Consider the following 15,268-nt stretch of genomic DNA (forward strand, 5'->3'; position numbering starts at 1 on the left):
TTCTTGGAGATATTTGGCACACGATAAGTGCGTTAAATAAATTTGGATATGAATTATCGGCGGCGGTTTGCGGGAGTTGGTGTTGGAGAGAGGTCGGGGTGGGTAAATGTTTGCAAGGGACATCTGGGAAAGTGGGCGGTGGAGAGTAATCATTAAAAGTTTGTGGCTGAGTTGATACGGGGAAGTGTTTTAAACTTGGAAATAATTTGATATTGGAGGAATGTCCAGTTGAGTGAAGGTGGTATTAAGGGGTGTGGGTCAGTTGTGTGTTTTTCTGATTCAAGGTGGAGTAGTTAACTGAAGCAATGAGAATCAGGTTTTTGGATAACTTGGGGGTGTATAAACGTAAATACACTCTCTCAGGATATAAAAGATATCCTTGGCAACTGGTAACGGAGAAGTCAATGAAACTCAGTACTGATTTATTAAATAATACCGTCCAAATACATACAGAATAAAATTTATATTATGCTAGTGCATGGATGCACATTCTGTATACAATATTACTCCTATTTTATTGGATTGTCGTCTTTGCGTTGCAAAATTCTTATGTTACCGCTGAATTCAGGCGCATCCTTCTTATTGTAGTGAGTGTTATTGCGATGTCTTGAAAGGATGTAAGTAGTTTCGTGGGATTTTGCAAGTTTATAACAGAGACTGGAACAAATTATTTAAAATGATCTTAAAAGTATTATTCAGGATTTTCGGTGTTTATTAAACACGAGGAGCTATAACTAAAATTAAAAATATAAGGGATTTTACATTATAGAAACAATTATATATTTCTTTAAAGATCTTGAATTCCGAATAAAATAATTAAACAAGCATAAATTTAAACTAAGGTAAACAATTCGTTTTCGGGGAGATTTAACGAACGATAGCTGTTTTTGTATTTTTTCGATTTTGTGACAAGATGTGGTAAAAATAGCTGCAGATTCGTGATCCTGGAAAAAATTCGAACAATAATGACACATTTTCGAAACAACTCGACTAATTTAAAAGTTTGCATAAAAATGGGGGAGGCGCCGGGAAAATACAATTTTTAAAAAATATTTGTTTTTTGGTTTCTTAAGAATCTTTAGTCAAAGGATTTTATATGAATGATAGAAAGCAAAAATCGAAAAATCTAAAAATTGAAACATTTTTCCGAAAAAATATAAAATTTAGTAAAAATTAAATTTTATTAAAAAAAAAATGTAATTCGAGATTCTATTATTTATCACTATGAAATCCAACTTCCAGTTCTTCAGAGCCAATAAGAATGAATGATCAAACGGAATAGGGGTAGGTGTGGGGGGCGGGGCCGCTTTTTACTTTGTTGACCTTTTTTCTAAAGAATCTTATAAGCCCCGTCCACCCACCCCCTCTTTATTGGAATGACTACTCTTAATATTCTTCAGTCTTATCTTAGCAGGTAGTGGCGCCCGCTCGCCCTATTTTCTTTCTTTTTTTTTGTAAGTACTAGCTAAAATAAGACTGATTAGAAATAGAATAGAGGGCGGGTGGGAGGGCCTAGTACTTGCCAATTAGTTAGGAGTAATTTTGGCAAATGATATACCCTCTAAGAAAGAGAGGGCGGGTAGGCCGGGCTTGTAGCTGATAAGATAAGAGTAATTTTGGCAAATGATATACACTCTAAGAAAATAGAAGGCGGGTGGGCGGGGCTGCTACTTGCTAAGATATCACTGAACAATATTAAGAGTAGTCACTGGAATAAAGAGGGGGAGGATTTTAGCAAGTACTAACAAAAAAAACTGAAAACGAAAACGAAACGAAAATCTAAAAAATGGGAAAAGAGAAAAAATAAAAATTGACAACTCGTGAAATTGCAAATCAAAAATTGCAAAATCTAAAAACTGAAATATCAAAAGTTCGAAAACTAAAGGCGATCGAATGGTGAATTTTTTGAGAATTTTTAGACAACTCTTTCAAAAATGAAATTTTTCCAGTGGTCCCTCATTCTTCAAATTTCTACCCATTTCTCACAATTTTCTTGTAGATTTCGAGCTCTAGAACCCACTTCCGACCTCGTTTCCGTAATAGCTCCAACTGTTTTTCCAGAACCGGCCGTTGAAATCGAAATTTTCGAATTTTTAGAAAATTTGTCTTTAAAACCGTGGATCTTGAAAATATTGCACGCTATATTTTCGGAACCAGCAGGTCGGGATCTACATTCCTGAATTTTTTAAAAATTTTTAGACAACTTTTTTAAAAATAAAATTGTTGAAATTCTTCAAATTCCGACCCATTTTTGCCCATTTTCGTAACTTAACCAAATACATTTTCTTGTAGATTTCGAGCTCTAGAATCCACTTCCGACCTCGTTTCCGTAATAACTCCAACCGTTTTTCCAGAATCGGCCGTTGAAATATCGAAATTTTCGAATTTTTAGAAAATTTGTCTTTAAAACCGAAGATTTTGAAAATATTGCGCGATGAATATAAATACGTTATATGTTTGGAACCAGCAGCTCGAGATCTACATTCCTGAATTTTTTAAGAATTTTTAGACAACTTTTCTAAAAATCAAATTTTTCCAATTCTTCAAATTTCGACCCATTTTTGACCATTTTCGTAACTTAACTAAATATATTTTCTTGTATATTTCGAACTCTAGAACCCACTTCCCACCTCGTTTCCTTAATAATTCCGACCGTTTTTCGAGAATCGGACGTTGAAATATCGAAATTTTCGAATTTTTAGAAAATTTGGCTTTAAAACCGAAGATTTTGAAAATATTGCGCGATGAATATAAACACGCTATATTTTCGGAGCCAGCAGGTCGAGATCTACATTCTTGAATTTTTTAAGAATTTTTAGACAGTTTTTTAACATTTTCGAAACTTAACTAAGTAAATACATTTTCTTGTGGATTTCGAGCTTTAGATGTCACTTAAGACCTCTTTTCTTTGATTACTCCAACAGTTTTTCCAGAATATACAGTTGAAATATCGGAATTTTCGGAATTAAAAAAAAATTTTTTTTAAACCCGAAAATATTGAAAATGTTGCGCTTTGAACAATAGCACACTACATTTTTTGGAATCAGCACTTTCCAATCTACATCCCTGAATTTTTTCAGAATTTTTAGACAACTTATTTAAAAATCAAATTTTTGCAATGGTCCCCTTTGTTCAAATTTCGACCTACTTTTCAGCATTTTCGAAAGTTAACTAATAAATATATTTTCTTGTAGATTTCGAGCGACAAAACTCACTACCGACCTCTTTTCTTTGATAACTCCAACAGTTTTTTACAATTGGAATATCGAAAATTTGGAATTTTTAGAAAGTTTGTTTTAAAACCCAACATTTTGACGATGTTGCGCTATTAACATAAACACGCTATATTTTTGGAATCAGTACGTCGAGATATTAATTTTTAAGAATTTTTAGACAACTTTTTTAAAAATGAAATTTTTATAATGGTCCCACATTCTTCAAATTTCGAGCCGTTTTTGACCATTTTCGAATCATTACCAAGCTCTAAAACCCACTTCCGACCTCCGTGTTTTTAATAACTCCAACCATTTTTCTAGCATCGGCCGTTAAAATATCGAAATTTTCGAATTTTTAGAAGATTTGTCTTTAAAACTAAAGATTTTGGAAATATTGGGCGATAAATATAAACACGCTACATTTTCGGAACCAGCAGGTCGACATATACATTCCTGAATTTTTTGAAAATTTTTAGATAACTTTTTTCAAAACAAAATTGTTCAAATTCTTCAAATTTCGACCGATTTTTCAACATTTTCGAAACTTAACCAAGTACATTTTCTTATAGATTTCGAGCTCTAGAACTCACTTCTGACCTCGTTTCTTTAATAATTCCAAACGTTTTACCAGGATCGCCCGAAATTTTTCGAATTAAAAAAAAAAAAATTTAAACCTGAACATTTCGAAAATGTTGCGCGATGAACATAAACACCCTATGTTTTGGGGATCAGAAGCTCGATATATATATCCCTGAATTATTTAAGAATTTTTAGACAACTTTTCTAAAAATAACATTTTTCCATTTCTTCAAATTCCGACCCATTTTTGACTATTTTCATAACTTAACCAACTACATTTTCTTGTAGATTTGGAGCTCTAGAATCCACTTCCGACCTCGTTTCCTTAATACCTCTACCTGTTTTTCCAGAATTTGCCGTTGAAATATCGAAATTTTCCAATTTTTAGAAAATTTGTCGTTAAAAGCGAACGTTTTGAAAATGTTGCGCGATGAACATAAGCATGCTATATTTTTCGAGTCAGAACGTCGAGACCTACATCCCTGAATTTTTTGAGTATTTTTACACTACTTTTTTAAAGTTGAAATTTTTGCATTCTTCAAATTTGGACTCGTTTTTTAACATTTTCGAAACTTAACCAAGTACATTTTCTTATCGATTTCGAGCTGAAGAACTCAATTCTGACATCGTTTCTTTAATAATTCCAAACTTTTTTCCGGAATCGGCCGGCTGTTGAAATATCGAAATTTTTGTAATTAAAAAAAAATTACTTTAAACCCGAACATTTCGAAAATGTTGCGCGATGAACATAAACACCCTATGTTTGGCGATCAGCAGCTCGAGATATATATCCCTGAATTATTTAAGAATTTTTAGACAACTTTTTTAAAAATCAAATTTTTCCAATTCTTCAAATTCCGACCCATTTTTGACCATTTTCGTAACTTAACTAAATACATTTTCATGTAGATTTCGAGTTCTAGAACTCACTTCTGACCTCGTTTCTTTAATGACTCCAAACGTTTGTCCACACTCGGCCGACTGTTGAAATATCGAAATTTTTGGAATAAAAAAAAAATTACTTTGAATCCGAACATTTCGAAAATGTTGCGTGATGAATATAAACACCCTATGTTTTGGGGACCAGCAGTTCGAGATATTTATATTTGTGATTTTTTTAAGAATTTTTACACTACTTTTTAATAATTAAAATTTTCCATTCTTCAAGTTTAGACCCATTTTTTAACATTTTCGAAACTTAACCAAATACATTTTCTTGTGGATTTCGAGCTTTAGAACTCACTTAAGACCTCTTTTCTTTGATTACTCTAACAGTTTTTCCAGAATAGACCGTTAAAATATCGGAATTTTTAGAATTTAAAAAAAAAATTGTTTTCAAACCCGAAAATATTAAAAATGTTGCGTTTTACACATTAACACACTACATTTTTTTGGAATTAGGACCTTGAGATCTGCGTTCTTGAATTTTTTCATAATTTTTAGACAATTTTTTTAAACATCAAATTTTTACAATTCTGTTCAAATTTCGCCCCATTTTTCAGCATTTTCGAAAGTTAACTAAATATATTTTCTTGTAGATTTCGAGCGCTAGAACTCACTTCCGACCTAGTTTCTTTAATAACTGTATTTTCTTGGAGGATCGTCATTTGCGGTAATCGATATTTGTAAAAATAATGGAAATAAAAAACCGAAATGAAAAATTTTTAAAATCCAGTAATATTTAAAAAATGGAAACATTCTAAATTCGTAAAAATTCGGAAAGTGAAATATGTTAAAAATTATCACTATTATTACATATTTAAAATGAAAACTACAAAAATTTCAAATCAAAAATTGAAACTTTTTTTCGAAAAAAAAAATAAAATTTAGTAAAAATTAAATTTTATTAAAAAAACTGTGATCATAGATTCTATTCATTTATCAATATGAAATCCAACTTCCGTTCTTCGGAGCCAATAAGAATGAATAATGATAACAGAACAGGAGAGGGTGGAGGGCGGAGCCAGTTTTTACTTTGTTTTAAATCTCAGATTATATCGCTTGTCAAAATAGAATTCAATTCCCATTTTGCAGTAAATAAAATAGAGAAAAGAGGTGGGCGGAACTGAGTTTACCTTTTTTCTAGATTCTTATAAGCAAGTAGTAGCCCCGCCCACCTACCCCCTCTTTCTTGCAGTGACTACTTTAATATTGTTCAGTCTTATCTCAGCATGTTGTAGCCCTGCCCGCCCGCCCTCTATTTTTTTCTTCTTTTTTAAAAGAAAATATTTTTCAAATGGTCCCTCATTCTTCAAATTTCGACCAATTTTTCAACATTTTCGAAACTTAACGAAATACATTTTGTTGTAGATTTCGATTTTTAGAACTCACTTCCGACCTCGTTTCCTTAATAGCTCCAACCATTTTACCACAATCGGAAAATTTGGAATTTTAGAAAATTTGTCTTTAAAACCGAACATTTTGAAAATATTGCGCCATTAACATAAACGTCATACATTTTTGGAATCAGTACGTCGAGATCTACATCCCTGAATTTTTTGACAATTTTTAGAGAACTTTTGTAACAATGAAATTTTCCCAATTCTTCAAATTTCGACCCATTTTTCAACATTTTCGAAACTTAACAAAACACATTTTCTTGTAGATTTCGAGCTTCAAAACTCACTTCCGACCTCGTTTCTTTATTTAAAAAAAATGGGTGTATTGACAAATCATACGTATAACATTTTGCACATTTTGGATTAGATTTAAGTATAAAGGAAAATTTTTCTAGTTAGTTTAAACGCGGAAAGTAAAAATTGCAATTTGGTATAGTGTAAGATGAGGTGCAGAATGCACTCTTTCTGAAAGAATAAATGTTATGAATATTTATACTCTTGGTGTACAGCAATTTCCCCCTGTTAAACTTGTTCCACTACATAGTGTCGCTGTGAGAATTCCGTTCATCTGATATTCCTGAAATTCTTTGCCACTGTTTTAATGCCCTGATGAAATCTCTCACCTTGATCTTCACGAGGTACATAATTAGGATCTTTATTGTCCGTAAAAGGTTATTAAAAACAGTTGTAAACCCGTTCTAAGCTGCTCGTTCATCTGTAGCCATGGCGCTGTAAATTCTTTGTCCAAAGTAAGTTTCCGAGTTTGATGAAAATTTTAAGCAAATATGTTTAAAGCAATATCGTTTCCTGTTTAATATCTCGCCAAATTGTTTAATTATTCCGAATTTAATGTGTAGTGAACGCGACAAAACGTTCACATTTCGAATATATCTTGAGTGTATGCAGTGTGTCGAAAAATATATTTTCGCGCAGACTGTCCCCAATAAATCCCCAACTTTAAATTGACGACTTAAAATTTTGCCGAATCTCTCCTTTTAATATCCCCCCGTAGAGCGCGCACCGAATAACAACAAACTTTCTAGATCAGATAATAAAAGAAACCGGTGCTTACCGCCTCGGTTGCATGTTGGATGTTTTGCTGAAAAAGCGAAATTGCTCCCGACAACTTTTGTCTATTTGAATTGGAAATTATGTGCCGAGTTGTTGTTCTTGCATTCTCTTATTGCTTTTTAAAGCCTGATTGTGTTTAATTAAGCTGATGGCGTTCCGAGTGATTTTGTTTAGAAAGCGGTGCTCGTGCTATTACCTCCTAAATGTGCAAGTTTTTTAAGATGATTTAAAGGCAACAATTTTCTTATCGCGTCGCTATTTTAAAAGTCCATCGATTTCGGTTTCTCGGCTTTTATTTTTGTTTTATCAACGCGATTTTCTGTTAAAGTTGGGTGTAAATTTTAAATGAGGCTATTTATTAGTGGAAGCGGGCAAAATCAAAGCAATAAAGCCTCGAAAATCGTTTAAGGCGTAGATTGTGTACCCATAGATTAAGACGAGATTATCGCTATTATTCCGGGGTAGTTTTGGGTATAACGATCGGATTAAGCATATTTGAGATTTATTAGGCTAAGCCAACTCGAGAAACGGATTCTCATACGATCAGGAAAAACCACGCAACAAGAATTGTTGAATAACTGTTGAATAGTGGTTGGCAACTAAAAAAAAGCTAGAGAACAAAGTAACACTTCGTAGCTTGAAAAAAAAAATAGTGATAGTAAACATGACTTTTTCTATCATTTGATGATATCATTTCAAAATTGTGTAAAATAACTGGTTTGAATTTTGAAAAAAGTTTGAGAATCCCTGGTGGTTTTTTTGAAAAAAATAATTTTCGGGGGCCCTTTGTTCAATTTTTGAAAATTTTTAGACATTTTATAGGCCATTGCTGTTTGAATTTTGGGGGTGTCTTGTGTTTTTTTTTTAATTTTATTTGAAATTTGAAAGAGTTTTCGGAACCTCTTGTGTTCTTTTTTGACTTTTTTTTTTAATTTTGAGGAAACAAATTAAATTTTGGGGTTCCTTCTATATTTTTTAAAGGCATCTTTTTTAGAAAGAATATTAAAGAATTTTCGGGGCCCCTTGTGTTTTATTTATTAAAGAATTTGAAAAAAAATTGAGAATCCTGGTGGTTTTTTGAAAGAGTTAGAGGAATCGTAAAGGTGCTTAGTGTGATTTTTTAAGACTATGAAAAAAATCTTGAGTTCCTTTTGTGTTTTATTTTTGAAGAATTTGGAAACTTCGAGGACCCCAATGCTTTTTTAATAAAATTTTTGTAATATGAAAGCATTTTGCGGTTCTATTTTTTAAAGAATTTAAAAATCTTGGGAGCCACTCTTGTTTGAAATTTGGGGGTGCCTTATGTTGTTTTTTGGAGAATTGAAGAATTTCGGAACCCTTTGTTTTTTATTTTTTAAAAATTTGAAAATTTTTTAAAACCCCGTAATATCGTAAAGGCGCTTAGTGGTTTTTTTTTAAGAATATGAAATAGTTTTTTAGTCCTTTTGTGTTTTATTTTTGAAGAATTTGGAAATCTTTGAGGACTCCGACGTTTGTGTGATAAGTTTTTGAAATGTGAAAGCATCTTCGGGATGCCTTTTGTTCTATTTTTGAAAGAGTTTCAAAAATCTTGGAGACCATTGGTGTTTGGATTTTGTGGGCGCTTTGTGTCTTTTTTAAAAGAATATGAAATAATTTTCGGAACCCTTAGTATTTTGTTTTTAAAAAAATTGAAAAATGCTTCAAAATCCTTGGTGTTTTAGCGCTTAGTGTGTGTTTTTTAAGAATATGAAAGAATCTTCGAGTCCTTTTGTGTTTTATTTTTTAAGAATTTGGAAAACCTGAAAGATTTCGACGGTTTTTTTGAAAAATTTTTAAAATGTGAATTCATATTTGGGATCTCTTATGGTTTGTTTTTGAAGAATTTGGTAAAACTTCTAAGATCCCGATATTTTTTTGAAAATTTTTTGAAATATGAAAGTTTCTTCGGGGCGTCTTGTGTTATATTTTTGAAAGAATTTTTAAAATTTTGGGGAGACTTAGTGTTTGAATTTTGGAATGCTGTGTGTGTTAAAAAAAATATGAAAACATTTTTGGGAACTCTAGTATTTTCAATTTTAATAATTTTGGAAAAACTTCAGAATCTCTGGTATTTTTTTAGAATTTGAAAAATCGGAAAAGGGGAGAGGTTTTGTGTTTTTTTTTTACAGAATATAAAAAGATCTTGGGGTATTTTGTGTTTTATTTTTGAAGAATTTGGAAGACCTAGAAAATCCCGCGCTTTATTGAAAAATTTTTGAAATATAAAAGCATTTTTGAGACAGATATAAAAGAATTTCAAAAATTTTGGGATATTTGTTGTTTAATTTTTTTTCTCTTTTTTAGAAAAAATGAAAGAATTTTCAGGACCTCTTGGGTTTTATTTTTAAAGAATTTGAAAAAATCTTGAGAATTCCTGGTAGTTTTTGAAAGAGTTTGAAGGAATCATAGAGGTCCTTGGTATATTTTTTTTAAATAAAATAAAGAATTTTCGGAACCTTTCGTATACTATTTTTTTTTTAATTTGAAAAAAGCTTCAAAACCCATGTTTTTTTTAAGAGCTTGAAAGAATAGTAAAGGTAATTAATTGCTTTTGAAGAATTTGGTAAAACCTCGAAGATCGCGGCCTCTTTTTGAACATTTTATGGTCTATTTTTGAAAGATATTTTAAAATTGTGTAGATATTTGGTGTTTGAATTTTAGGATGCCTTGCATGTTTAAAAAAATATGAAAATATTTTCGGAACTCTTATGTTTTGATTTTTAATAAATTGGGGAAAAAAAGAATAACTGGTATTTTTTTTTAAGAATTTGAAAAATCGGAGAGGCGCTTGGTTTTCTGTTTTTTTTTTCTACTTTATGAAAAGATCTTTGAGTTTTTTGTCCTTTATTTTTGAAGAATTTGGAAAACCTGGAAAATCCCGAGGTTTTTTTGAAATTTTTTTAAAATATAAAAGCATTTTTGAGACCTATTTTTGAAAACATTTCTGTTGTAAAAATATGGAAGAATTTTCAGGACCCCTTGTGTTTTATTTTTTAAAGAATTTGAAAAAATCTTGAGAATTCCTGGTAGTTTTTTGAAAAAGTTTGAAGGAATCGTAGAGGTTCTTAGTGTCTTTTTAAAAGAATATGAAGAATGTTCAGCACCCCTCGTATTTCATTTAAAAATAATATTGAAAAAAGCTGCAAAATCCCTGGTGGTACTTTTGAAAGAGTTCAAAAGAATCGTAAAGGCGCTTAGTGTTTTTTTTAAAGAGTATGAAAGAATCTTGGGGTTCTCTTGTGTTTTATTTTTGAAGAATTTAGAAAACCTTAAGGACCCCTAGACATTTTTGAAAAACTTTTGCAATGTGAAACCAGTAAAGGTGCTCAGTGTTTTTTTTTAAGAATAGGAAACAATCTCGAGGTCCTCTTGAGTTCCATTTTGGGAGAATTTGGAAAACTGGAGGACTCCAACGTTTTTTTAAAAAAAATTTGAAATATGAAAGCGTTTTCGGGACACCTTGGTTCTATTTTTAAAGAGTTTAGAAAACTTGGATACCACTATTTTTTTAATTTTGGGGGTGCCTTGTATTTTATTTTTTAAAAATTTGAAAAAAATGTTAAAACCCCTGGTGTTTTTTTTTAAAGAATTTGGAAAACCTCAAAAACCCCGGATTTTTTTGAAAAAATATTTGAAAAATGAAACCATCTTCGAAATCCCCTGTGTTTTATTGAGGAAAGAAATTTAAAATCTGGGGGACGACTGGTGTTTTGAAGTTTGGGTGTGCATTGTGTCTTTTTTAAAAGTACATGGAAGAGTTTTCGAAACCCGTTACACTATATTTTTTTAAAATTCTGAAAAAGGTTCAAAATCCGTGGAGGTTTTTTGAAAAATTTTTGAAATGTGAAAATATCTTCGGGATCTCTTGTTCCATTTTTGAAAGAATTTTAAAAATGTTGCGAACCGCTGGTGTTTGAAATTTGGGTCTGCCTTGTGTGTGTTTTTTTTAATATGAAATAATTTTCAAAACCCTTTGTATTTTATTTATTAAAAAATTTGTTAAAATCTTCAAAACCCTTAGTATTTTTTTTTCTTTTAAAAGTGAAAAAAATTAAGGCCCTTAGTGTTTTTTGTTAATATGAAATAATGTTGGAGTCCTTTTATGTATTATTTCTGAAGATTGCAACGTTTTTTTGAAAAATTTTTAAAACGTGAAAACATATTCGGGATTTCTTATGTTTTATTTTTGAGGAATTTGGAAACCCTCGAAGAACCCGAAGTTTTTTTGAAAAATCTTTAAGATATGAACGAGTCTTCGGGACCTCTTGAGTTCTATTTTTGAAAGAATTTCTAAAATTTTGGGGAAACTAGGTATATGAATTTTGGGGTACCTTGTACCTTTTTAAAAGAATAGGAAAACATTTTCGAGACCCCCTGTCTTTTACTTTTTAAAGAATTTGAAAAAAAAATGATAATTCTGCTGGTTTTTGAAAGAGTTAGAAGGAATCGTAGAGGTGCTTTGTATTTTTTTAAAAATATGAAATGATTGTGGGATCCTCTTGCGTTTTGTTTTTGAAGAATTTGGAAACGTCGAGGACTCGAATGGTTTCTTGAAAAATTTTTGTAATATGAAAGCATCTTCAGGACCTCTTGTATTCTATTTTTGAAAAAATTCTTAAAATGTTAGGGACCTCTGGTGTTTGAATTTTGGGGTTGCCTTGTGTCCTTTTTTCAATTATTAAAGAATTTATGAGACTTCTTGTGAATATGAAAGAACTTTTAGGGTTTCTTGTGTTTTATTTTTGAAAAAAAGTCAGAATTTTGACAAAATGAGATAAGCTGTTCCAGTTTTATCAAAAATTATATTCATTATGTATTAAACGGTTTTGACAAATAAGAATGGACTAAGCAACCAGATGTATAGTAAACTGCTATTTTGACAGTAATTTGCATGGTTGCCAACTAAGGCTGTCAAAATAGCTAAATTTTTGTTGATGATTTTTGAAAATAAAATAGAGTAAGTATGGAAAAAGTATATTATTGTTTGCACTCTTCTACAAGTATCGGAATAAAAATGAAAACATTTAAAAAAATTTAAAATTGAAATTTAAATAAGATTTTTGGGTATTTATGGAATATTGCTACCGATTTTACATCATATATGTTTCAGTAGTATTTATTTTGATTTGAGTAAGTGCAGCACTTTAAGTAATTCTTGTAGATGCTTAATTCAGCCTATAATATACTAATATACACTGTATATGTCGGAATTATGATTAATGATGTAATAATTACAACCATGAATCAATTTCATGTCTAGTCATAATAGCTTCTAAAATTAAGTCCAAAGAAAGCACAGTTTTACAGCTATTTGCTTAAAAATGGAAAAACTTCCTTCAACATGATTAATACATTTCCTACAATAATCCAATCAATACCTTTCCTGCTATTACCCCACTTGTGCACTAGTATAAAATTCCCGTCCATTATAATAAAATTACTTACAAAAAGTTATTTCTTTCCTTGTAAAAATGCCGACCCGAACTCGCATTCATCCATCTCCACTCGATCCCAATCTCCCCGATAACATAAGTACATCTAAAAACATGATTCGATGATGACGGGCAAATCGTCTGAAATAAATCAAATTTTTATTCACATTGCAGACAATAAGCAGACAAATAAATAAAATTTTCCTTCAACTCTATCTCGACTTCTCTTCACAAAAAACTGTATGATTTATCGGTTCAAAGCAGACACACCGGGTTCATTCTGCTCCCGGAATATGCGAATATAGCGTAGTCATTAGCAAGATTGATGTTTTCTCATTGTACCGATCGAATCAGATCCGTCCATTCGTACACATGCAAACGTGGCTAATACGCCGTGAAGAGAGACCATCCGAAAGTACAGGGGCGGCTCGTCCTTTTTTTGTGTGTTTATCCTGTTAGGATACCTATTTTCGTGTTTCTTTTCAAATTCGAATTATTCCTTTTATTTTTATGGAAGAAAAATGGGCGAATGTACATAATGTCGCCACAAAATGCCCTCTCTTTGTAGCCTCGAAGTCGTCACCACAGCCACCATATTGTGTTACGTGATTTAATTCCGCGGAATCATCACGTCGCCGGCTCTGGTTGCGCCTTCCCGGAGTAATTCGTCTCAGTTGGTTTTTCCGCGCTTTCCCCGTCGGGACGCCGCTGCCTTCTTTATGGTTCCTGTTTCCTCCTTGTTAAAGTCGAGGATTGGATGCGTTTTGTTTGACCGCCGCACCACAAAACATACTCCGGAGTTCCAGGTGAATCTCCGGAAGTGGTTAATCCATTATGTATGTTGCTGAAAGCATCGGGATTTTGTATGGAAATCATTCCGTAACTTATGAATAGGCGGATAGAGCGCAAGTTTACTTACTTCTTGCCTATTAAAGATGGATGGCTGAATCGAGAGGATTCGAAAGGCCCAAGTCGACTGACTGCCCGCCTCTTAATAGTTTATTGAAACGAGAAAGGTCGGATTTTGATGAAAGGACGGCGGAGAGAGTGGGGAAGTACAGTAAAAGCGTACAATGTCGGCGGTATGAAATAAAATAAGTATTGTCCGATTTACGATCGAATGCATGACGTCAACTGAAGGCGACCACACGGGGAACAAAGCGGAACGAGTGTCACAGTGGGTATAACCTGACCTCATTCTTTGTTATTCATTAAGAAAAAAATAATTTTTTGAATTATAAAACTTGATAGTTAATTTAAACAAACACAGTCTTGATTAAGTTCTGATTGTTTCTTTAATGTTACTATTGTTTGGAAAACTTAAGGCGGTTATATGGAGAATAGTGGATATGAATCATCACTACAAAAAATGTTGACTAACAGAAAACTCAAACGTGTGTTCTCATCAAGAAAAGTAATGCACTTAAGGCATAATTCTGTCTCTAGTTTTAAAAGAACATGGAATAAGATCAAATTACATTTACAAGTAGCGTATTTATACACCCAGATGAAATGGTAAGCGATTTTATTTTTGCTCCATAAGTGTATTGATTTTTGTAGGTGGCTATCCCTGTTTATTGTTCTTCAAGTGTTGTTGTACATTTTTTCACGTATCGAAGCTAGAGGTGAGAATCTACACATTCTAGAAAATATATCTGCTGAATTAATTGTACGCGTGAGTAAAATTGTGGCCAGAAACTAGTGAAAAAGTTGTATGAAGGCTGTGTGACGCTAAGAGATAATTTTCACTTGTTTGTAGATTCTGAAAAGGATGATTTGACCAAAAATAGACAGGTTTTGAAAAAGGAGATTTTGGTGGAATTATTGGCAGTTAAGGATAACCAAAGATCTTTATAGTGTGTATATTTCATTTGTTGCTTTATTAACGAAAATTACTCTTGTGAAAATACAGAATCTCTTTTGACGTTTTTTATTTCCGTCTGTCTGTCTGTCTGATGTCTGTGTTGATGTGTATTAGGCAGAAAATCGCTAAAGCGACCACTAATGATTAGGATGATTATTCCCACCAAAAAGTTCATGACCTCACCTCAAAATTTTTATGTCCGTTCCACAGGCATCCAGATTTTAGCGAAAAAAATTCAAATTGTGTTTACAATCACATTTTATAACACTTTTTAGGCACTTCATGGTCTTTATAAAGAAAAGATAAGAAGTTAATTTTGTTAACTTAAAACTATTCGGTTTTTATTTCTTGATACGCTATACTCCGAAATAAGAAAACTATCGGGTTAAAAAGAGACTTTCGCAATCAAAAACAAGTGGAAAATTCGGCCAAGGTCATCATGTGGTTCTTCTGGTGGCGGTTCCTCGTTAGCAGGGACTGCTACGGATTCTGGGGAGGCGGCGACGCTGAAACGGGGATTGTACGGGGGCGGTGTTGTTTCACTTTAACTCGCCCTCGCAACTATCAAAATGTACCATCCTCATCAATAATGATCAAACTGTTCGAAAAAGCTAAGAACAACGTAACACAATCTTATTTTTAACGAACCTCTGACTCGAGGGGAAGTGTTGGAACGCCATCTATGCTGGCTTTGTAATCGAAGCGATTTTTCGACGCCGTGGACAAGCTCACATTCGGCGCGAAGGT

At 32.3% G+C, this 15,268-nt stretch overlaps 1 long non-coding RNA gene across 1 annotated transcript; it reads right to left on the bottom strand.

Annotated features, from left to right (window-relative positions):
* Positions 1 to 426: 426 nt before the first annotated feature.
* Positions 427 to 13,644, bottom strand: LOC135124031 (uncharacterized). The gene is made up of 3 exons (XR_010279745.1): positions 13,577 to 13,644; positions 12,671 to 13,501; positions 427 to 657 (listed from the first exon to the last, which is right to left on the bottom strand). It is a non-coding gene; the product is annotated as an uncharacterized LOC135124031 (long non-coding RNA).
* Positions 13,645 to 15,268: the final 1,624 nt, after the last annotated feature.

This window comes from Zophobas morio, unplaced genomic scaffold (genome assembly GCF_036711695.1).
Source record: "Zophobas morio isolate AGI-343-1 ecotype UQ-CSIRO unplaced genomic scaffold, CSIRO_AGI_Zmor_V1 ptg000007l, whole genome shotgun sequence".
Taxonomy (NCBI): Eukaryota; Metazoa; Arthropoda; class Insecta; order Coleoptera; family Tenebrionidae; genus Zophobas; species Zophobas morio.